The sequence below is a fragment of the Cyrtonyx montezumae genome, unplaced genomic scaffold (genome assembly GCF_038088225.1).
Source record: "Cyrtonyx montezumae isolate F1298 unplaced genomic scaffold, pur_monq_1.0 scaffold_9, whole genome shotgun sequence".
NCBI lineage: Eukaryota > Metazoa > Chordata > Aves > Galliformes > Odontophoridae > Cyrtonyx > Cyrtonyx montezumae.
In genome coordinates, this window is record NW_027072100.1 from 1,863,008 (window position 1) to 1,887,664 (window position 24,657).

Genomic DNA, 24,657 nt, shown 5'->3' on the forward strand with positions numbered 1-24,657 from the left:
GAGAGAATTAGGTTTTTATTTTCTTTTTTCTTATTTGGATGGAGTGATTAATCCTGTCTCCTCGTGCTCAATGAGTGCAGAGAATAGAGACAAGCAGTATCCTCATTCTTAGTAATCCTTCCCTTGTACGTATGTAGCAGCAACAGAAAAATATCTGAAATGAGCTTCTCTTTGGGAAGCTGTGGGCCTCCTGCACCACGCATCAGGCCTTCTCCAGCCACGCACGCACTCTGCCAGCATCCCTGAAACAGCAGAGTGCTTGGGGAAGCTCCCAGATCTGGAACTTTTAAATCCATTCCACACAGTGCTATGCTTATAGGAGGACAGGAGGAGGATGGCATGTGGCAAGAATAAGCCCTGGTGCTACACCTCTGGCATACTGCAGGGAGACCAGGCTCCTTCTCTGTGTTGCATCCCTTCACGTGCACATTTCTCCCTTCCAGTGACTCTATTGACACTAGAAGGAAATGGCAGGTTCCTCCTCTGGTGCACCCACCAAGTCTCACATGCTTTACCACCAGGTCTCCAGTCCTGTTCCCCAGTGCCGGTAGGGAGCACCCGCCTGTCCCCTGTGCCATGCCTTAAACCCACCTGGCACACTGGGGTCTCTGCCATGAGGCATGGGCTTGCCCATGACCACACCAGTTTTGGATCTGCCTTGCATGTGAGAGAAGCCCACAGCCACCAGCTGAGTCCTGAAAGGAGCTGACAGTGCTTCTTAGCACAAGCAGGAGCTCTGCTTTATGGGTATGGCTGGGCATTAAATGCTTCTCTCACCGTGAAGGTCTTTTTGAGTTAAAAGAAGAAACCCTCAGCAAACACCAGGCTTCTTCAAGTTTTTTCAGAGGTGAACTAGGCACCATAACTGAAGCATCTTGCAGAGCCCTAAACTCTCCTCCTTCTTCTACCTAATGCCAGACTGCAAATTTTGGACCCTGTTTTCTCACCCCCTAAGCAGAGAACCCAACTGCAGGGTGATTACCTTTTTACAGAGCACAGCCGAGCACTTCTTTTCCTTACAGCAAGGACTTAAGCCCTGTACTCCTGTCTTCCAGGCAGGTGCTCTGGTACCTGGGTGGCAGTTTTGGAGCACCTCTGAAAGCCTTCCTTCACTGACCCCTCTGCCCAGCCACTGGCTGCACTGTGAGTGCTGGAACAGTGGAATTGAGTGCTGAGCTAATGGGGAATGTCTCTTGTCCCTGAGGTGGCTTGGTGACAGCTGGCTGGTTTAGTAGGACCAGGGACTTCTCTCCTCTGCAATGGGGTCAGAGTATCCCTGCCGATTTCTCTCACTTTCCCTGGCTCCCATGGATCACACGTTTTGATTTGCACCTGAGGAGCCTCTCCCATGTACCCAAACAGCTGCCACAGCCCTGCAGAAACACATAACTTGGTGTTCTGCTCCCCAAAGCCCCCATATTTTATTCCAAAGGCTGCCAGTTGGCCTGGTGGCAATCTTATTCTTGGAGTGAATATCAAGAAAGCCCTTTGTTTGCAGGTGGATCCGACCTGAAACAAAGGCCACGCTCAGCGCTGGCAGGCTCGCACAGAGCAGGCTCTGGTGGCACTGAGCCTGTAGGATCCCTCTAGGCCGGGGCGGTGCAGTTGAGGGAACACTGTCAATAGCCAGGAGAACAGTACAATTATATTTTGTCCTCAACTATCGACACAGTGGCTCCTAAATGCCTCCTCTCTCTGTGTTATCTTCACAGGTCACCTTGGTATTCAGATGGTCTGCGACAGAGGAAGCATGAAGGGAGGAGGCTAAGTGCCAGTGGCGGAAGTCACACTCCGAAGGTGATCTGCTGTGACCCCAAAGCTTTCTGACATTTTTTTGCCTTGGTTGTGATGGAGAGGAAGAAAGTCTTCTTCTCCACACAGTGTAAATTCCCAGCCAGGTGCATCCCTCCAGATCACAGAGTGCAGCTGCAGGATGCTACTGCCTGCTTCCTGCATGGAAGTGGCCCTGGGCTCAGTCACTGGGAGGGCTTGGCCCCTTGTGCAGTCACACACAACAGCTAGGTGCAGAGCTAATGGGGTCAGACCCATTGCAGGCCTGTGCTATAGCCTCTAACTTAATTTTCTCTCAGTGAGGTTGCTTGGAGATCTGTTGATAGAGGCTGTGATGTGTGTGTGACGCTGCCTGGTTAGTGATGGTGAGGTGGGCCTCATCAGGTTCTGTAACAAATAGCAAGGTGTCTGTATCTCCTAAGTAACTCATTCACAGTCATCTCTGCTGCTGATAAAGCTGTTAAGCTGTGCCTTTAGCCATCTGTTGTGAAGGCAGGTTCCTGTTGTGACAGTAACATAATAGCAATGCTTGGCAAACTCTATAGGGTCTATTCATCCTTGTATGTACCAGGTTGGGCTCCAGATTAGCTCAGGTTTTACAAGAGATTATCTTTCTTCAGTGATGAACAGGCTTTGCTGCTGCTTTCCTTCCCTCTAATAGTGTCATGGTTTTATGATTTTTGGTACTGGTATTCCACATCATAACATCATGTAGTGCATTTAGAGTTAAAGAGTTAATGCTCCAGCTCCGTGGATCATCGATAGTTCCAGATATACCTGTCTCAGAAGAGAAGAAGAACTCCATTCCCCAGAGGACTTTGCGATGCTTTGCGTTCTTATGTGTTTACGCTCAGAGGGAAAGATAAAAACTGTCTGCGGTCACGGGACACTCTCTTTCCTTTGGGATCGACTCAGCAGTGGGTGCTCGCTGCCGTCCGCCTTCAGCGTTAGCGTAAGGCCTTCGGTTTATCGGACACTCTCTCTCTTGCTCATTTTATTTGATTTATTAGCTTTAATTCCAATTATATTGTATTATATTGTGTTATTTTGCTTTCTGATATCTTATTTAGTAAATTAGCTTTCCTCCTCAGATCGTTGCCGCTGTTTTGTTCCTAGGCCCATCTCCCTTTTCCCTTTTGCCTTTCCCCCTTCCCCTTTCCTGGGGCGTGGGTCCATGGGTCCCCCGCACCAATCGTCACGGAACCAGGCCGAACCTGCCCGTAAACCGCTGACATTTTTGGCGCCCAACGTGGGGCAAAAACCAGCTGCCTTAGCCGAGCAGAGACATACTTTTAGAGTGAATCTCTGTCTCTCGTTAGCAGGCTTATCTGTACTGCAGGTGCTGTACGGCAAAACACGACCTTGAAGTCTGGGCGTACTGCCAGTTGTCCTTGGATATTTGTAAACTTTTTGGGTACTGCCAGCTAGTTTTAGAAAAGAAAAAAAAAATGCTTTCTCTTTTTAAACTGGTCTTCAAGGGACTGCATTTCATTGCTTTTTCCCTTGTAATGCTCAGAACGTACTGGGACTTAATTAAGTTTGCCAGTCTGATCCACGGAGCTTGGTCTCTATATGATAAACTAAAAACACTGATGGACATACCTACCTGGCTTTTGTATACGATGTGGCATTCAGTTCCGAAGGGAGTAACTCCAGATGAAGTTGTTAACTCTATGGAACTTGTGATCTTTAAACAGACTCCTGGCCTCTCCTTTGAATTCATTATGCGCTTTCTGAATGCCCATCCAATGCTTGTTATGATTGTGGTGTCAGTCTCCCTGAATGTACTTTTACTCAGTATTTGTATTTATAATATTTTGAGAAAACCCTCTCCAGAGCCAGAGAATACTGACTGGCAGGGAGTTTGGAGGGACTTAGGAGAGACTTTAGAGAAATGGGCATCACCGGTGTCATGGAACTTTTCACCTGAACACCTGCAAGATCCTGAGAACTTAAGCAGATATTTGAGACGGGGATGTTGCGGCTCAAACAGATCTGAGGAGGCCCAAATTATTTGGGGTTGGCTTATGCTTACCGGGCCTTATTCAATACTATCCCAGAGAGGCATAGAGTTTCTGAAATAGAGCGAGAGAGTCTCCGAGCCGAAAGGGACAGTCTTCTGATCCAGAAAGAGAGTCTTTTAACTGACAATCAGACTCTCCAGTCCAATCTAGACGCCCTCCAATCCGAGCGAGACACCCTCCAGACCGAGAAAGACACCCTCCAGTCTCAACAAGAAGTCCTCCAATCCGAGAGAGACGCCCTCCAGGCCGAGAGAGACGCTCTCCAGATTGAGAGAGACACCCTCCAGACCGAGAAAAATGCCCTCCAGACTGAGAAAGATGCCCTCCAGTCTCAACAAGGAGCTCTCCAATCCGAGAGAGACGCCCTCCAATCCAAGAGAGACACCCTCCAGTCTCAACAAGACGCCCTCCAATCCGAGAGAGACGCCCTCCAATCCGAGAGAGATGCCCTCCAGACTGAGAAAGACACCCTCCAGTCTCAACAAGACGCCCTCCAATCCGAGAGAGACACCCTCCAGACTGAGAGAGACACCCTCCAATCTGAGAGAGACACCCTCCAGACTGAGAGAGACATCCTCCAATCTGAGAGAGATGCCCTCCAGTCTCAACAACAAGCTCTTCAATCCAACATGGACACCCTCCAGACCGAGCGAGACAACCTCCGTTTTAAACGAGATGCTTTCCAATCCAATATGGATGCTTTTCGGTCCCAGCGAGATGCCCTCCAATCTGAATTAGACACCCTCCAATCTGACCAAAAACACCTCAAAGCTGAGTATCTTTCCTGCCAAGGTACATTATGCCATTACGAAAATGAACTGACCCATGTTCGGGCTCAACAAGACAAGCTCCAAGGTGAACTAAATTCCCTCATAGCTCAGCGAGATGAACCTCGAGCCGAGCTAGAGAGAATGATCATTAATACTAAACAATATGATCAACCACAGGTGACACCAGAATCGATGTCAGTTGCCCCTGTAAGAGGACGGAAAATGAAAAAAGTCTCAACTCCATTAGAAGAGAAGAAAGAGGAAGAGCTGAGAGTGGAAGAAGCAGACTCTGAAAGAGAAGAAGAGAAAGTAGAGGAATCAGACACTGCAACAGAAGAGGAGAAAGGAGGTCCAGAGGAGTGGTTCAGAACTCTAGATTTTCCAGTAGGAGGGCAGAGTCACCCAACAAGATCACGGTCACCAACGCCTAGAAGGGCAATGAGTCCTGATAGAGTAAGAGATGGAGATGAAAGAGAAATTGTTACCGATGTTATTCGACCTCTGAAAATGAATGAAATTCGAAGTTTGAGAAAAGACTTTACACGCCACGCAAGTGAACCTATTGTCACCTGGTTACTGTGCTGTTGGGACAGTGGGGCCAACAGTGTGTGGCTAGATGGTAACGAAGCTCACCAATTGGGTAGCATTGCCAGGGACTCTGCCATTGATAGAGGCATTAGTACATGCCACAATAGACCCTTCACTCTCTGGAAGCGGATGCTGATAGCTGTGAAAGAAAAATATCCCTTCAGAGATGATCTGTTGCCTGAGAAGAAGAAATGGTCTGATATGGAAAAGGGCATACATTATTTGAGAGAATATGCTGTGGTGGAAATGTTACATGACCCTGCATTCATTCATGATGAACCAAACCAAGACCATGACCCTGAGAGAATCAGATGTACACCAATTATGTGGCGTATATTCACGAGGACTGCACCAGACAGGTATGCCAGTACATTAGCAGCAATGTATGGCAGAAGACAAAGAAGACCCCTTATAAATGACCTGATTAACAAACTTCAAGACATTGAGTTACATTTAACCCCTCTACGAGCTTATGTTTCAGCCTTGGTAAAGGTAACTGAAAGAGTGGACAGACTAGAGAGCAATCAAGAAGATATAATGGACGAACTGACTACTGTGCTTGATTCTGATGAAACTGATAGATTTGATGGGAACCAGGATTCCCAAAATAGTAACGTCTCAGCTATCAAAAGAGGACGTTCTCCTGCTCGAGGAAGTGACAAGAGTAAGACTATGTCACGTATTGCCTTGTGGCGCTACCTACGTGACCAGGGGGAAGATATGAAGAAGTGGCATAAAAAACCCACATCTGCACTTCAAGCACGGGTAAAAGAGTTACGAAACAGATCAACCATCACGGTGAACTTCTCCAAGAAGGTGACTGCTCCAGTGACTGCCGGACACGGCAGTAGCCGTAAAAATAACAGAGGTAACAAATAGAGGGGCTCTGCCCCCAGCCAGATGGGGAAAGGCATAATAGAGTGTATTGGACTGTGTGGATTCGATGGCCTGGCACATCAGAACCACAAAAATATAAGGCCCTGGTGGACACTGGTGCACAGTGCACTCTAATGCCCTCGAGTCACCAAGGGACAGACTTAATCTATATTTCTGGGGTGACTGGGGGTTCCCAAGAGTTAACCATGTTGGAGACTGAAATAAGCCTCACTGGTAAAGACTGGCAAAAACATGCTATTGTGACTGGCCCAGGGGCTCCATGTATACTTGGTATTGATTACCTCAAAAGGGGATATTTTAAGGATCCCAAAGGGTATTGATGGGCCTTTGGAATAGCTGCTGTGGATGCAGACAACGTTAAGCAGCTGTCTGCTTTGCCTGGCCTATCAGAAGATCCGTCTGTTGTGGGGTTGCTCCAAGTGGAGGAGCAAAAGGTACCGATTGCTACAAAAACGGTGCACAGACGGCAGTACCGAACCAACAGGGATTCCTTGCTCCCCATTCATAATTTGATTCGTCAGCTAGAGAGCCAGGGAGTGATCAGCAAAACTCACTCACCTTTTAACAGCCCCATATGGCCGGTGCGTAAAGCCAGTGGAGAATGGAGGCTGACGGTAGATTACCGTGGCCTGAATGAAGTCACACCCCCTCTGAGTGCTGCTGTGCCAGATATGTTGGAGCTGCAGTATGAACTGGAGTCAAAAGCAGCCAAGTGGTATGCCACTATTGACATTGCTAATGCCTTCTTCTCAATTCCTTTGGCCACAGAATGCAGGCCACAGTTTGCCTTCACCTGGAGGGGCGTTCAGTACACCTGGAACCGTTTGCCCCAGGGGTGGAAGCACAGCCCAACCATTTGCCATGGGATGGTCCAAACTGCATTGGAACAGGGCGGTGCTCCTGAGCACTTACAATACATTGATGATATCATTGTGTGGGGCAATACAGCAGGAGAAGTTTTTGAGAAAGGAGAGAGAATAATCCAGATCCTTCTGCGAGCTGGCTTTGCTATCAAGCGAAGCAAAGTTAAAGGGCCTGCACAGGAAATTCAGTTCCTAGGTATAAAGTGGCAAGATGGACGTCGTCACATCCAAACAGATGTGATTAACAAAATCACTGCCATGTCTCCACCCACAAGTAAAACGGAGACCCAAGCTTTTTTGGGTGTAGTGGGCTTTTGGAGAATGCATGTTCCAAACTACAGTCTCATTGTGAGCCCTCTCTATCGGGTGACGCGGAAGAAGAATGATTTTGTGTGGGGCCCTGAGCAGCAGCAGGCTTTTGAGCAAATTAAGCAGGAGATAGCCCGTGCCGTGGCCCTGGGGCCAGTGCGGACAGGACAGGATGTAAAAAACATCCTCTACACTGCTGCTGGAAAGGAAGGTCCCACTTGGAGTCTGTGGCAAAGAGCCTCTGGGGAGACCCAAGGCCGACCCCTTGGATTCTGGAGTCGAGCGTACAGGGGGTCTGAGGAGCGCTACACTCCAACTGAGAAGGAGATCTTAGCCGCGTACGAGGGGGTTCGAGCTGCTTCCGAAGTAATCGGTACTGAAACGCAGCTCCTTCTGGCACCTTGATTGCCAGTGCTGAACTGGATGTTCAAGGGAAAGGTTCCCTCTACCCATCATGCTACTGATGCCACTTGGAGTAAGTGGATTGCGCTGATTACACAGCGAGCTCGGATGGGGAACCTCAGTCATCCAGGAATCCTAGAAGTGATCATGGACTGGCCTGAAGGTAAAAAGTTTGGAACAACACCAGCAGAGGAGGTATCACGTGCCAAAGAGGCCCCACCATATAATGAACTACCAGACAATGAAAAGAGATATGCCCTGTTCACAGATGGATCCTGTCGCATTGTGGGTAAGCACCGCAGATGGAAATCTGCTGTGTGGAGCCCCACACGACGAGTTGCTGAGGCCACTGAAGGAAAAGGAGAATCAAGTCAATTTGCAGAGGTAAAGGCTGTCCAGCTGGCCTTAGATATTGCTGAACGAGAGAGGTGGCCAGTGCTTTATCTTTACACTGACTCATGGATGGTGGCAAATGCTTTATGGGGGTGGTTACAGCAATGGGAACAAAATGGTTGGCAACGGAGGGGTAAACCTATTTGGGCTGCTGAACTGTGGAGAGACATTGCTGCCCGAATAAAGAATATGGCTGTAAAGGTGCGCCATGTAGATGCTCATGTTCCTAAGAGCCGGGCAACTGAGGAACAACAAAATAACCATCAGTTAGATTGAGCTGCCAAAGTTAAGGTGGCTCAAGCAGACTTGGACTGGCAACACGAGAGTGAATTATTTTTAGCTCGATGGGCCCATGAGACCTCTGGCCATCAAGGAAGAGATGCAACATATAAATGGGCTAGAGACCGAGGGGTGGACTTAACTATGGATGCTATTGCACAGGTTATGGTTATCACAGGTTGACTGTGATACATGCGCCACAATTAAACAAGCCAAGAGAATGAAACCTCTTTGGGGGGAAGGGCGATGGCAAAAGTATAAATATGGGGAGGCGTGGCAGGTTGATTATATCACCTTGCCACGATCTCGCAGTGGTAAGCGTTATGTGCTCATCATGGTGGAAGCAACCACTGGGTGGCTTAAAACACATGTAGTACCCCATGCTACTGCCCGAAACACCATCTTAGGGCTCGAGAAACAAGTCCTATGGCGACATGGCACTCCAGAAAGAATTAAGTCCGATAATGGAACTCATTTCAAAAATTCTCTTGTAAATACTTGGGCCAAAGATCATGGTATTGAATGGATTTATCATATCCCCTATCATGCACCAGCTTCTGGTAAAATTGAAAGGTACAATGGGTTGTTAAAAACCACATTGAAAGCAATGGGTGGTGGAACATTTAAGCACTGGGAGAAGCATTTGGCAGAAGCCACCTGGTTGGTCAACACTCGAGGATCCATCAATCGCGATGGTCCTGCCCAATCCAGATCTCTACCTACTGTAGAGGGAGATAAGGTCCCTGTAGTACATGTAAATAACATGTTGGGAAAAGCAATTTGGGTCCTTCCAGCTTCTGGAAAGGGTAAACCTCTCCGTGGAACTGTCTTTGCTCAGGGACCTGGGTCCACTTGGTGGGTGATGCAGAAGAATGGGGATGTTCAATGTGTACCACAAGGGAATTTGATGTTGGGCGAGTGCAGTCATTAATTCCATGTATATACATATATATGTTGTGTGTGTGTATTTAATGTATGTTAATCATTGTTCTTCTATACGTATATATCAAACATGATGTAGTGATGTGGAATAAGGGGTGGAATGTCATGGTTTTATGATTTTTGATAGTGGTATTCCACATCATAACATCATGTAGTGCATTTAGAGTTAAAGAGTTAATGCTCCAGCTCCGTGGATCATCAGTAGTTCCAGATATACCTGTCTCAGAAGAGAAGAAGAACTCCATTCCCCAGAGGACTTTGCGATGCTTTGCGTTCTTACGTGTTTACGCTCAGAGGGAAAGATAAAAACTGTCTGCGGTCACGGGACACTCTCTTTCCTTTGGGATCGACTCAGCAGTGGGTGCTCGCTGCCGTCCGCCTTCAGCGTTAGCGTAAGGCCTTCGGTTTATCGGACACTCTCTCTCTTGCTCATTTTATTTGATTTATTAGCTTCAATTCCAATTATATTGTATTATATTGTGTTATTTTGCTTTCTGATATCTTATTTAGTAAATTAGCTTTCCTCCTCAGATCGTTGCCGCTGTTTTGTTCCTAGGCCCATCTCCCTTTTCCCTTTTGCCTTTCCCCCTTCCCCTTTCCTGGGGCGTGGGTCCATGGGTCCCCCGCACCAATCGTCACGGAACCAGGCCGAACCTGCCCGTAAACCGTTGACAAATAGCAAGAACAAATTGTTCCTGCTGACACTTGGAGCCATGGGTTTCAGTGTAGTGAATGGTTTTCTCTGCTAGTTGCATGTGCGCAACCATAGAATTGTCTTGCACCAAGGATTATCATCCACACTTTATCTGTAAGCCCACACTCAGTGACAAAGGGAAGTCAGCAATTAATAATAAAAATTCAATGTGTATAACTACGAACAGGAGACAAGGCTGCAGTCAGGATAAATCAGGAGCCCAGAGTGCATAATGTTAAGAAGAGGAATGAAAGACAGCAAGGAAAAAGCCATTGTTGGCAGGGAAAGACAGCAAGAGCAGTACTGTGAGTGAAATGATGGTCTGCATCAAAGCAATTTGCAGTACCAAGTGCAAAATATGTGGGAAACCTGTCTGCCTGGCAGAGCAATGTCCCAGAGCTGGTTTGGCCATTGCAAGGAATCGAAGCATTTGGTGACCCAGCTCAGCTTGTTGTTCCAGCGGAATCGTTGACGACTTTCAACTTCCAGATCTCAGTCTGCAACAGCTGCATCTCCCTCACAAGTCTGCAGCATTCTGTTTCAGTGGCATGCTAGAGTTAATTAAAGCCCTAAAGGCTTATGGGTGCTATTTTAACTTTCCTCTTCCATACTGAAGACTGACTTTGAGCACATAAACCTTAGAGAGTTGACCGTGACTGCTGTCCTGCAGTGTGGGTAGGGCAGGCTGTAATGAGTGGTCCTACCTTGTGATTTTGAGCCCTTAGTGTAACAGAAAAAGCTCCCTGTGGAGATTTTCATCCCCATGTGATGGCCTTCAAGCCCTGCTCTTCCCCAGCCACTTTATCTGCTCCAGAGAGCTGCCCTTGAAGCACCTGTGTGGGGCATCTCACTCATCCAGTCCCTTGTCAGGGAGAAGAGCACCAAAGCCTGAGGATGGCACCCATGGGCCTGGTGCTTTGAGGCTGGGTGTGGGAACAGTCTGCGCTGACATCTCTGGGTTTGGTTGTGGATCAAAGTTACGCACCCACTCAGAAAACCAAACTACAAGAATGACCTCGTGAGTTCATTGGGAAAGATTAACTAGTTCCAGTTCTCTGAACCCAGGCTTAAACGAAGAGCAGTACCTTTAATTACTGGGGTGTCTTTTGACTGGAACAGTTTTAGTAAGGATTACAATGAGTCTTTCATCTCTGGCTTTTCATCTTTTTAATATTAATATTAAATATATCCAAAATCTAGCCTAGTTCCAACAGGAATTATATACTGATACATACAGAATTACACACTGATACGCAGCAGGTGATACAAGATGGTTTCCTCTTCCTTCCTGGTGCTATGACTCTGTGAAACAGGAATTAGAGATTATTTATACTGACTGCAGTCAGAAACACAGCAATCAGGTGTCCAGCAGTGGGTATACCCTGCTCATGCAGGAGCACGCAGCTCCTTTCCCCTGCACAGCCTTTTGTCCCCTGATCATTGTGCATGTTTCTATTTTGTTCTTACACAGCTCTCCTTACTCTGGAAATAAAGCCATTCTGTTTCTTCTGTTGTTTATACTGTCAGTTTGGTAGCAGCGTTTTTCATGGTAGAATAGAAGTATTTGTGTTGGAAGGGATCTCTGGGGTCTCTAGTCAAAACTGTCACCCATAGTAGCACTGTTGCCAGCATTGCTTGCCACCAGTCGTGGTTTTGTGTGGCTGAGCCTGGAGAGCCTCCAAGGCTGGAGAGTCCACAGCATCTTTGGATGATTTGTCCCAGAGCTTCTCCACCACCCTGTCTTCTCTCTGCCTGTCGCTAGGCCATTGCTGAACCAAGAGATCCCACTCCCAGGTGCATTCTGCAGTTTCCCAGGCTCTGGTTGTGTTAACCTGTTTACTTACCCATCCTTCCATGACAACTGAGCTGTTCTAACAAAGTGAAGATACTCATCTGAAATGAGCCTGCACTGTTTTTTGTTATTATCTCCCTGTAAACCAGATTTCTTTGCCTTTTAAGAAACCATGCCTTTGTTACGTCCGGTGATGTGTGAGATGTGATTCCAGTACCTGTCTGTTTGCTGTGTATGAGAGGCAGAATGTCCTGGACTTGGTTGTCGCTCCCTTTCTACGTGGGTCCTTCCAGCAGGCAGTTTGAATGCATCACACACTCACATAACACAGCACCTCCTTGGTTCCCTCCCAGACAGTTCCCTCTGACAGCAGTTATTCCTCTCTGCATTGCAGATTGCTGCTCATCTCACCCTGTTTAAAGGTGGCAGTGCTCCGGGGAGCTCTCTCTACTCTCATGTTGGGAATTCGCTTCTAGCTGCTTCTTACAACACAAGGATCTATCACTCTGTGCTGAAACTGCTGGCAGTAGCTGTCTTATGAAAACACCATATTGATTCACAATTCACACCAGAGAAGTTTTTCCTGATCCATATGTAGCAACAAGAAGTGCCCCTTTGTTTGCGTCAGTGCACGGTAGTGTTAGCCTATTGCAAATAGAATAACGAAGAACTGCACCTCTCTTGTTCTGTTGCAGCAACATGCTGCAATCTCATTTGGAAAGGTGAACTTTGCAGTGGTGTGCTGGCATAGGAATCTCATTGTATAGGATGTGCATTAGAGATTTTACAACGTTTTTGGCAGCCATACAGGCTTCCAATTTTCTGCCCCTTTTAGTTTGCCAGAGCAGGAGTTGAAGACCGTGTTCCCATCAAACAGCTGAACAAACCATAGCCCTGGCTTTCAGTGTGGAAGATCAGCATGGGACCTCTTTCTGCATTCCGATCCTTCTTCTGCAGCTTGTCCTGCTGTACCAACTCAGTCCTACCTCCACCAGCTTTCAGCCTAAATCAGAAGTGCCAGCCAGGGTGTGGCTTGTTGGAGGAGATGCTGTTGCACATGGCAGTGTGTTACCTATGGCTGTTCACATCTGGGGCAGACAGCAAGAATAATAGTAGCACGTCTGTAGATGCAGGGGTATTTTGGAATGGCATTAAGTGAATAGAGTTCTGAGAACTTGACTCAGTATGCATTTGGGAGAAGGCAGTACTATGGATTGGTTTTTGCCATTCCCTGTGATACCCATTTGCAGCTGCCATGTCCTAGATGTGCTCCAGAAGTGCATTTTCAAGTTTAGTTTCACTCCAAAAGAAGGTATTTCATGCATTTTGGTGAGAACCTCAGCACAGAAATTGCAAATGATTGAGAGGTTCTCTTCAAGGGCACACTCCTAACCTCAGCCGAAGCACTAGTGTAGATGCGCCCATACTGACCACCTGACTAGGGACTCTAACCCTGCTGCTTTCTATGATGGGCACGTCCTGGAAATCTTTGCTGTGTAGTATTTGGGGAAATTCGCAGATTATTAGTGATAGCAGTATCACAGACTGGGGTTTTGATTTAAAAAATAACTTTATGGCCTGCTGAAGTACTAGGCACTGACCAGCTAAGAGTGGAGGGGAATCACAGAACTATAGGGGTTGGAAGGGACCTTTAGAGGTCATCAAGTCCAGCCCCCCTGCCAAAGCAGCTCCTAGCCCAGGAATGAGAAATACACAGTAACAGCGTAATACTTTTCTTAAATTTATGTAGTCAGAGTAGCTGGCTGCTTTACAAGAGTAATTATCAACAGAGAATCCTCACCTTAAATGTTTATATGAGCAGTATTTGATGTCATTCACCAAAGTTGTGGAATGAAAATAAATAATGATAGGGATAAGCCCATAATAAAGAGGTAAGGGACACAGTGCTCGCTTGTGCCTGTGTTTATTCAAACCAGGCCGTGCTGTGCCAGTGGATTTTCCTTGCACCCTGCCCTCTCCTCTGCCTGCCTCCTCTATCCTCCGTCAGCCTGACACCCAATGTAACTGGCCATTGGAACTAGGGAGGGGAGAAGTGGCTGCAGAGAAGGACCTGGGGGTCAAAAAGCTGGACGTGAGCCAGCAATATGCCGCTTCCTGCGGCCCAGAAGGCCGACTGCATCCTGGGCTGCATCATCAGAGTGGTAGCAGCAGGCAGGGAGGGGATTGTCCTCCCCTGCTCTGCCCCTGTGCGGCCCCACCTGCAGTACTGCATCCATGCTTGGGGCCCCCAGTGCAAGAGGGAGGAGGAGCTGTTGGAGCAGGTTAAACTGCTGACTCTCTGCATGTGCCAATAACTGAGCAGCAGTCGTACATCCTGGCATGCAAAGCTTCTAGGTTTGTCCATCACCAGGCCTATAGTGGCGGGGAGGGCTGGAACTCAGTAATCTGTGAATGAAAACACGTGGTGGAGACCTTGACAAGAGATGTTCCCAGGAGTTGATTGCTCTTGACAGTAAGCACTGACAGCTCTGGCCATTTTCTTGCATGGCGCGCATTCATGCAGTGCAGAGCAACTTGGATGTGGCTCTTGCATTAGGAAAGCAGCTCTGAAGGCCAGCAGTACCTTTCCCGTGAATTCTTCCCCTCGTGCCTTTGCTCCCAGCTGCCTTCCATGCAGATGTCCATGTCTCGTGCCCCTGGGATCAGCAGCACCTGCCCAGCTCAAGTGTGGGCCTAAAGAATGGTGGCAGATAAGCTGACTGAGAAAAAGTAACAATAGCAAAAACCTGCCTCAAAGCCTGAGGTGCCCTTGCAGAACCGCTTCGCAGTTCTCCAGGCTGAGAAGGTAAAAGAAAGTCATCTGAACTGAGTAAGGCAGCCCGCCCCGCTCTCCGCTGCATACCATCTACTGCACCTACAAGAAAGAGACGGGTGGTTGTTGCGGATGACTCTCTTCCAACGAGTACAGAGACACCCATTTGTTGCCCTGACTCACTGTCTCGAGAGGTCTGCTGCTTGCCAGGGGCCCGCATCAAGGACGTGACGCAGAAGCTGGCAGTCTCCTGTCAGTGCCCCATTGTAAAGGGGATGGGGATGGGGAGGGAAAAGACTGATGGAATTAAGAAAAGGAATACATGGCTGAGGAAGTGGTGCTGTGAGCAGGACTTTTCTCTCCATACTGGGGTTTTAACTTTTGGCAGAACAAGGCAGAGAAAGGCACCCCTCACATCCTGAATGGTAAACCCCACCTACTCATTCTTTAACTTGGTTAATAAAGTGTATGGATTTGCCACCACTAGGTGTGTATCTTGGACAATTCTATTAATTACCTTCAAATATTGTACCAAATGATAGCCCTTGCCATCCAAATTTAACTGGCAAGATTGGGGCATCATATTTAGATTTACATTCTATTAATAATCTGAATTCCAAAAAGTTACTTATTATTTTTTCTATCCTTCTACAGTCTTGCATCCTCAAAGGACACTGATTTACCCTGACTGGCCTGGCTCTTGCTTCTAACTTAACTTCTACTGGGGTTACAATTTTGGCTCTGCCAGGCATCCCTGATGCCTGCACTCCTAGGTATGCTTGATTCAAGATTTCTGTAACTTCTAGGTGTAAAACACCGATTTCCCAGTTGATGTTTTATTGGTCTCAAAATTAAGCTTTGCTTGTTGGCCAGTAGCTTCTACTTCTGTTACAAAATCAGCATCTACGGGTAACAATTCTTGATGTAGCACAAGTAAGAGGCACCCATATCCATTCGAAAATTAACCTCCGTACCCTGCTTCCCTAGCCCCACTTTAACCAGTGACTCTGCTAGGGTTAACTTCCCAGGCTTCCATCACGCAGTTTTTGCTATCAGAGACAGTTCCTTCCCTCCCTCCCTCTCCCCACCAGGAACGGCTTCTCCACCAAAGTCCCAGTTCCCTGCAGTTTGCACACTGCTGTCACTCCAGTGGGGGTGAACTCTCCTTGGGCCCTCCTTTCAGGCTGCCCCTGCAACATCTTTCCAATGAGCCAAAATACACCCAAGGGGCATTCATCTAGGCATTTCTTTTCCTCGCAAACCCCCCCATACTGTTACTGATTGACTTACTACACCCTCAAGGTTTCCACAAGCAACTCTTATCACCATAAAATTTCAACAAACTAGTACATGGTGTTGTATGGGAACTGCTGAATCACAGCCTGAACTACTGATTGGTCACTTGAGGTGAGCACTGAGTCAGCCACAGGTGAAGGTGATATACCTGTGTGATTGGAAGGGGGTGGAGCCTGGCTCCACCTCTTCCAAACCCCATTTAAGGGCTGACACCACCAGGGAAGGATCTCTTCTTGGAGATCCCTCCCATGTGGGGTCCCCTGTGAGCCTTGTCATCTTACAGGTGAGCCATCTTCTTTTGTGTATTATTTGTGTACTCTCTATATAGACCTACTCAAATATACCGTCATCTATATTATTTCTTTGTGGAGTACCATCCTTGGGAGTTATTTACCCCACACTTGGTGAGCCAGGCAGGCCTAGTGATAATAATTTATACATACCAAACATGTCCTTCATTTTGAACATGATTAAATGGGTCATGGGGGGAGAACATAACCCTCCTAGACCAAACAATCCCTGGTCTAATTCCAGGGTTCATGGGGTTACCCTACTATGGGTTGGCGTCAGTCATTGAGAAGTGGGGACCCATGCGGGTTCCAGGGACCGCCTCTCACTCCCCAGCTTATTTGACTACTTTCTAAGATTAGATAAAGATATACTCATTACGAAGGAGCAGTGGCTAGCTACCTCTGCAGTAGCCTGGCCTCTAGTAATGGCCACACATAAATCAGGTGCTGCGAATATTAACCTGGAAACTGAAAACCAATTATTAAGAGAGCGTACTGAAAAACTTGAGCAACAGCTAGGTACTTTAACAACCAAAAATCCTGGCCTAAATATCACAACAAGACAAATACAGAGTATATCAGTAGAGGACATCCAAGAATCAGAAGAGGCAGACTTAGATATTTCAAAAAATATGATCTCTAAGGCAGATCTCGAAACTCCATCTATGATGGATCCATTCAAGATCTGGCTTACTATAACTCAAAAAACAAAGAAGGTACAAGATAGATCAGCAGGGGTGCCTCCTGACCAATGGCCCCCTGCTGAAACCTGCTTTCACGTGACAGTACAACCATATATGGCTAATGAGTTGATGGACCTAGTACAGCGGTTCTATCAAAAACAGAGAGAAAGCATACCATCATGGCTCCTAAGGTTATGGGATGCAGGAGCTGAAAGTGTACTAGTGAATGGGACGGAGATGTCAAAATTAGCGTCCATAACAATAAACCCAGCCTTGAGGCAAAGGTTATACGCAGCTGTCCACTACAATGATGAAAACCATTCTATTATAGATTAGTTAATGGCAGCATGCTGCCTAACAAAACTGATATTCCCCTCAACACCGGTTTGTGGTCCTCTATGGAGGACCTCCATAAAAGCATTTGTTGGGCAGGGGAGGTGCCATGTACCCTGAATGCATCCGTACTGATGCAGCCTCAAAGAGAATGCCACAGTACCCTGCAGACTACAAGTTCAGCACGATGTCTGAACAGCACAGGGAAGACCAGATTCTTCAATACGTGGTCAAGACTAACGCGCCAGAAACTTTGCAGGGGACGCTGGCATGGTAATGCAACAATCGGTGGGTGTGACACAAACCTACGGGCTGGGGTGGCTGCAGGCTGTTGGACCTCAGGGTCAAAATCCCAACACAGCCTGGCACAAAGCCTGTCTTCTGCAGGACGAAGCTGGGGGAAAAGGTGAGAGAAGCAGGGCGGCGTCAAAAAGGCCTTGTTTCATGGGGTTGCCCCCATGCTAAGGAGCCCTTGCGGCCACCTGCTCTACAGTGGGAACTGCAGCACTTTGCCCCAAGCAATACAGGGGCACTTCTGGCTGTGCAGCAGGGACGCAATGCAGGGCTTGCCAATGGCATTGCCTGGCAATCAGGAGAGGTTCTGAAAACAGAGCTCTCCACATGGACGAGCTTGCCAGCACCATTTCCATCACCGTATCTGGCACTGGGCAAGCAGGCGGCTGGGGTCCTGCCTGCAGCTACTGCAAGCGTGTCGGGAAGACGGAGCCAGGTGCCCACCCGGCACAGCCAGAAATGCGGAGACCAGGACGTGCCTGGAGGACGGCACAACCTTCTCCTGCTTTCCCTCTTGGAGGACTTAGAAAAACCCAGGCGTGTCTGCTTGGGAAATGCACACAGTGAGCTTCTCCTCCAGCTGGGTGTACAAGAGGCCAGCCCAGGAGTGTGAGCAGCTTGAAAGAGTCTTTGTCTCTTTGCTGCTCACTCGTTCCCCATTCACACTCTGGAACATGTCTCTTCCAGCTTCACCAGCCTTTTCCTCGTTTTGATCTGGGAGATCCATACTGCCGCCAGCTGTACACAGAGTGTAACAGCCTGCATGACCTGCATCTGCAGGACTTCCACAACCGCAAAGACAACCTGCAGAACCTGAAGAAGAGGGACCTCATCACCAACGATGGCAAAGTAGATTTGGACATGGGGCTGACCACCACTGGGTCTCCTCAGGAGGTTTTCCAAGCAGCCGGGCACAGGCCTGGCATCACAGTGAGGAGTCCACTCAGCTTTGGGGGGAAGGGAAGGGAGGGAGGGAGGCAGGTGGTCCCAGGGCATCTCACAGCAGCAATCTCACTTATTTGGAAAGGGAAAGTGGACCAAGGAGCAGCTTTTCTGACATTAGAAGCCTTCAGAATTCAAGTGTTTGCATTCTGAACAAAGTAATTTTACCCCAAAATAAAAGAGCTGAAAAGGCGACTATTCCTCTACGTCATATACTTCTGCTTACGTTTTTATCCAGTTAGCACATCTTCTCCTTGGGTTATGGCCTAGGTGGAAGAGAATGTGGAACTCTACATCGAGGCTTTTCCATCTACCTGGAAGAGTAGAGCAAGAAAGCAAGCTAATGAGCTTGGAGACATGATTCATAAAACTTCCTAGGGATGACCAATACAGACACCAAGGAGGGTTCAGCCTTCCCTCTATGTCAGAGCTACAAACTCACTAATAATGTTAACATATCTTTTTGAGAGCTACTGTCCTCCAAATGTAGCTAAATCAGACCAATAAGAACTGTGCTGAGAGAAGGCTTTACCTCCATTTCTCTTCCCAAAAACTGACATGGGAGCTTTATCAGTCAACTCCTTCTCCCACAAACATTCTTAGGAAAAATCACCAAACTAGACAGCAAGGAGCTACGAAATGAAAAGCGCATTTTCCTTACGCAACGTTTAACTGCAAGCTTAATGAAAGGTAACAAAACCCCTAGGATGCAACACTTACTCCCAGCATCTCCAGGGTTCCAATCCAGCAGTCTCAGCTAACTGGGATATTGTATAGAGATGGCTGAATCACTGACTGATCACCTGAGGCGAGCACTGAGTTACCTGCAGGAGCACAGGTGAAGACAACTCACAGGTGAAGACCCCCAGAGGGGGTAGAGTCTGGGTCCACCTCTCCCAGACCCCATTTAAGAGCTGACCACCACTGGGGAAAGACCTCTTTGTTAGAGAGCCCTTCTGCTGTGGGATCAGGGTCTGTATTGATTGCTCTCAAGCGGGGAAGCATGACTAACCCAATACAAGTGATCAGCTTCCACTTTATTGTTAGTGACACACAGATTATATAGTTTCTCTACAGTTTCTCTCTAGCAAGCGTGCCAGTTTATTATTGGTTGCCAGTGAGATGCTAGTGATAGTTGCTGAGCATGTTGCTACAAAATCGAGAATTGCTAGGCATAGTATACACACAACATAGGTGATTGCTAAGCAAGGTATCAGCAACACTGGTTACTGTTAGGCAATTGCTAGGCAATATATACAACAAACACTAAGTAGTTTCTAGGTATAGCAGGTAATAAAGCAGCCACGTTACTCTTGAGCAGTCATCTGGCCATAGCCATTGTTCAGGTAAGTTTTGCCGTAGGCTTCGGCTGTTTACTGCTTAGACAAAGGATATTGTGACATTCTGCCAGTATCCAGTCCTTTTTCTATAACTATGCAGTCTGTGCTGCCACTTAGGCTATGCTCGTACATATTGTCATGACCACCCTGCTCCTGCAGCCATTCCCCAGCAATTCCCCCTTTTTCTTCTTGTATGAGCAGAGCTTTCTGTATAGCCCTGTGAATACCCCTCATAATACAGCCATATACTATACGAAGCATTAACAGCAGTGAGAAACACATCCTGGAGGAGGTTAACTTTTGATATCATCCTAGTCCTAAAAAAAAATTAAAAAAAAAAGTCAGGAATGTGTCGGCGGTGGGAAAGACAGGGTGTCCCGTTTCGAACTGCACTTTTCCTCTCCCACTCACCAGAGACCACCATCTGCTTTTACTTTTCTTAAGGTTCACACAATGACCTGCATCTGCAGGCCTTCCACAACCGCAAAGGCAACCTGTGGAACCTCAAGAAGAGGAGCCTTGTCACCGATGATGGCAGAGTAGGTTTGGACATGGGACTGACCACCACTGGTCTCCTGAGGAGGGGCTTCCAGGCAGCCGGGCATGAATCTGGCACCACAGCGAGGAGTCTGCTCAGCCCTGGGAAAGAGGGAGGGAGGGGCAGAGATGCCTCATAGATGGGGTCTGGTGGGTGGAGGGAGGAGCAGCGTCCCTGCTGCTGGGCGCCTGCAGATTTGTGGAAGGCCGTGTGAGTAGCTACCTCAACAGCTCTTTGGAGCCATTTGCCCTTGTCTCTCCGTAGGTCGTCCGCACGCTGAAGGAGTTCAATGAGTAGGGAGGGAAAAGACTGACGGAATTAAGAAAAGGAATACATGGCTAAGGAAGTGGTGCTGTGAGCAGGACTTTGGCCACTTATGCCATGGAGCTAATTTTGAGAAGACTGGTCTTCCTGAGGAGGATGGGATGGGGTTCACCTGTCAGACAAGGGGAAGACCAGCTTTGGCAGCAAGCTTTCCAGTTTAACCAGGCGGGCTTTAAACTAGAATTGCCAGGGGTGTGGATCCTCAAAGCATTGCCCTTTGAGGCTGACAGTGATAGTGGACGCCCTGGGCCTGGAGTAGGATTACAGGCCAGTAAGACAGCACCTAAGGTTCAGGATAAGGGAACTCTAACTGATATATCAGCCTTGATGGGAGCTCAACTCAAATGTCTGTACACCAATGCACAGAGCATGGGGAACAAGCAGGAGGAGCTGCAGGCGTGCGTGCGCCTACAGGGCTATGATGACGTTGGCATCACTGAGACGTGCTGGGATGATTCTCACAACTGGACTGCAGGAATAGACGGGTATCAGCTCTTTAAGAAAGACAGGCAGGGGAGAAGGGGAGGGAGTGTTGTCCTCTACATCAGTGACTACTTGGGGTCCATGGAGCTTCACTTGGCGATAGACGAAGAGCTGACACAGTTTATGGGTTAGGGTTACAGGGAAGGCAGGGGAAGGAGACACTGTAGTGGGTGGGTCTGCTACAGGCTGCCGGATCAGGAAGACCAAGTGGATGAGGCCCTCTTTGAACAGATAGGAGCAGCTTCTCATTCACAAAACATGGTCCTGATGGGGGACTTAAACCGCCCTGACATCTGTGGGAGGGACAACACAGCATTGCACCAGAAATCAAAGAGGTTCCTGGAATGTGTTGATGATAACTTCCTCTTTCAAGTAGTACAGGAAGCCCAGAGATCAGGTTAGGAAAGCTAAAAGCCGGACAGAATTCAATCTAGCCAGGGGCGTAAGGGGGAAACAGGTAGTTCAGTGATTCAGTGATAAAAATTGGTGGGTGTGGGCCCTCTCCGAAAGGAAACTGGAGACCTGGTCACAAGGGATACGGACAAAGCTGAGGTGCTCAGTGACTTCTTTGCTTCAGTCTTCTCTCGCAAGGGCTCTAGCCACACTGCCCAAACTGCAAAAAGCAATGCTAAGAACTTGAAGAAGGTAGATCTGCCTGGCGTTAGTGAAGATCAGGCTCGAGACCGTCTAAAGAAGCTGAAGGTGCGCAAGTCCATGGGCCCGACAAGATCCACCCATGGCTTCCGAGGGAACTGGCAGATGAAGTTGCCAAGACGCTGTCCATCACATTTGAAAGGTCATGGCGGTCTGGTGAAGTTCCCACCGATAGGAAAAGGGGAAACATAACCCCCATTTTCAAGAAGGGCACAAAAGAAGATCCAGGGAACTACAGGCCAGTCAGTCTCACCTCTGCCTGCTGACCCTCCTGAAGGCCCTTCTAAGGCACATGGATAATAAAGATGAGCCGATTGGTGGTAATCAGCATGGCGTCACCAAGGGCTAGTCATGCCTGACAAACTCGGTGGCCTCTTATGATGGAGTTACAGCAGGAGTGGATAAGGGAAGAGAAACTGACATCATCTACCTGGTCTTGTGCGAAGCATTTGACACTGTCCCGCATGACATCCTGGTGGCCAAGTTGGAGAAAAATGGATCTGATGGACAAGGAATTGGCTAGATGGTCGCTCTCAGAGAGCTGCGCTCAACAACTCAGTGTCCAAGCGGAGGCTGGTGACGAACGGCATTCCTCAGAGCTTGGTGTCAGGCTCTTTAACATCTCCGTAGGCGACACGGGTGGTGGAATCACACACACCCTCAGCCAAGTATGCATACAACACCAAGCTGAGTGATACAGTTGACACAGCAGAGGGAAGGAATGCTCTCCAGAGAACGTGGACAGGCTTGAGAGGTGGGACCATGTCGACCTTGTGAAGTTCAACAAGGCCAAGTGCGAGGACCTGCATCTGGGTCGGGGCAATCTCAAGCATGGATACAGGCTGGGCAGAGAATGGCTTGAGAGCAGCCATTGAGGAGAAGGATCTGGGGAGTGTTGGTTGATGAATGATTCAACATGAGCCAGCAGTGTGCGCTTGCAGCCCAGAAGGCCAGCTGCATCCTGGGTTACATCAAGAGAAGTGTAACTGGCAGGGTGAGGGAGGTGATTCAGCCCCTCTACTCTGCACTTGTGAGGCCACACTTGGAGTCCAGCATCCAGTTCTGGGGCCCCCAACTCAAGAACAATGTGGAGCTGTGGGAGAAGGTCCAGAGGAGGGCCATGAAGATGAAGGGAAGGCTGGAGCAGCTCTCCTATGGAGACAGCCTGAGAGAGCTGGGGCTTTTCAGCCTGCAATACAGAAGGCTCCAAGGAGAGCTTAGAGCGGCCTTCCAGTACATGAAGGGGACCCACAGGAATGCTGGGGAGGGACTTCTATGAGGGCATGTAGTGACAGGATGAGGGGAAATGGTTTTAAACTGCAAGAGGGCAGATTTAGACAAGATATCGGGAAGAAATTCTTTACTGTGAGGGTGGGGAGACGCTGAAGCAGGTTGCCCAGTGAGGTTGCGGATGCCCCCTCCCTGTTAGCACTGAAGGCCAGGCTGGATGGGGTGGGAGCAACATGTTGTAGAGGGTGGAGTCCCTGCATATAGCACGAGGTGGGAACTAGATGATCTTCAAAGTCCCTTCCAACCCCCCAAACTCTATGATTCTATGGTTCTGTGACAGAAAAACAGGCCAGCTCTCCCTTCCACAGTGAACTGTTACAGTGAATTTGAACCATGAAGCTGACTCTGGGACAAACTCATGAGGTGATCCTTACGCAGCATCAGCTGTGATGGAAGCCAAGGAAACCTAGAGCAGGCCTCAGGCCACAGCAAGCTTCTGAGGCTCAAAGCCGGGCCAGCTGGAGCAGCTTGCCCACGAGTGTGCCAGGAGGGGCCTCCGTGCAGCTGCAGGGTTGCTGGGTGGTGGCACGCTGCCATGGTGATGCAACAATGGGTGGGTGTGACACAAAGCCACTGTCCAGAAGAGACCAGCTGGGATGGCCACATTTGGCTGCCGCTGGAGCCAGAGGTGGCAGCGGTCAGGTCACAGCTCCTGGAGAGCTTTAGCAGGGAATCATGGAGCGCCATGGCGCTGATGGTTTCAAAAATCTAGATGCACTGCTGAGAATAGTGGGGAAGAGTGGAGAGGTGAGTGCCGAGTCCTCTGAGAGGGCAGAGTGCAGCAGCCTGGGGTATGCAGGAGCTCTCTGGGACCGGGGATGCTCTCCAGAGGCTGAGCAGCATCGGTGAGGCCAGCAGTGTGCCCAGGTGGCCAAGAAGGCCAATGACATCCTGGCTTGCATCAGGAACTGTGTTGCCAGCAGGAACAGGGAAGTAATTGTCCCCCTATACTCAGCACTGGTGAGGCCACACCTCAAGTACTGTGTCCAGCTGTGGGCCGCTCACACGGAGAAAGACATTGAGGCCCTGGAGCATGTTCAGAGAAGGGCTACGAAGCTGGTGAGGGGTCTGGAGCACAAGTCTTATGAGGCACAGCGAAAGGAGCTGAGATTGTTCAGTCTGAAGAGGAGGCTCAGGGGAGACCTTCATACTCTATAATTACCTGAAAGGAGGTTATAGTGAGCTGGGGATAAGCTTTGTGTCTCATGTGACTGGTGATAGGGATGGTTTGAAGCTGCATCAGGGGAAATTCAGGCTGGATGTTAGGAAATACTACTTCTCTGAAAGAGTGGCAAGGCACTGGAATGGGCTGCCCATGGAGGTGGTGGAGTCACCAAGCCCGGAGGTGTTCAAGGAATGTGTGGATGTTGTGTTAAGTGATGCGGCTTAGGGAATGCTATGGGTAATAGGTGGATAGTTGGACTGGATGATCTCGTGGCTCTTTGCCAACCTTGGTGATTCTGTTATTCTAACGCTGCCACTGGAGAAGGCTCACGGGGAGTTGCACCTCTGAGCATGCCGGCGTCAGGTTAAGAAGTAGGAAGGCAGCTGCCAAAAGGGAGTGCAGGTGGGCTGAAGAGGGCACTGGAGTGCCTGAGTGTCCAAGCGTGCCTTTCTCTTTGTCTTTTCAGCTCCGACCCGGAGGACGAAAAGTTGGAGCAGGAGGTAGCGGG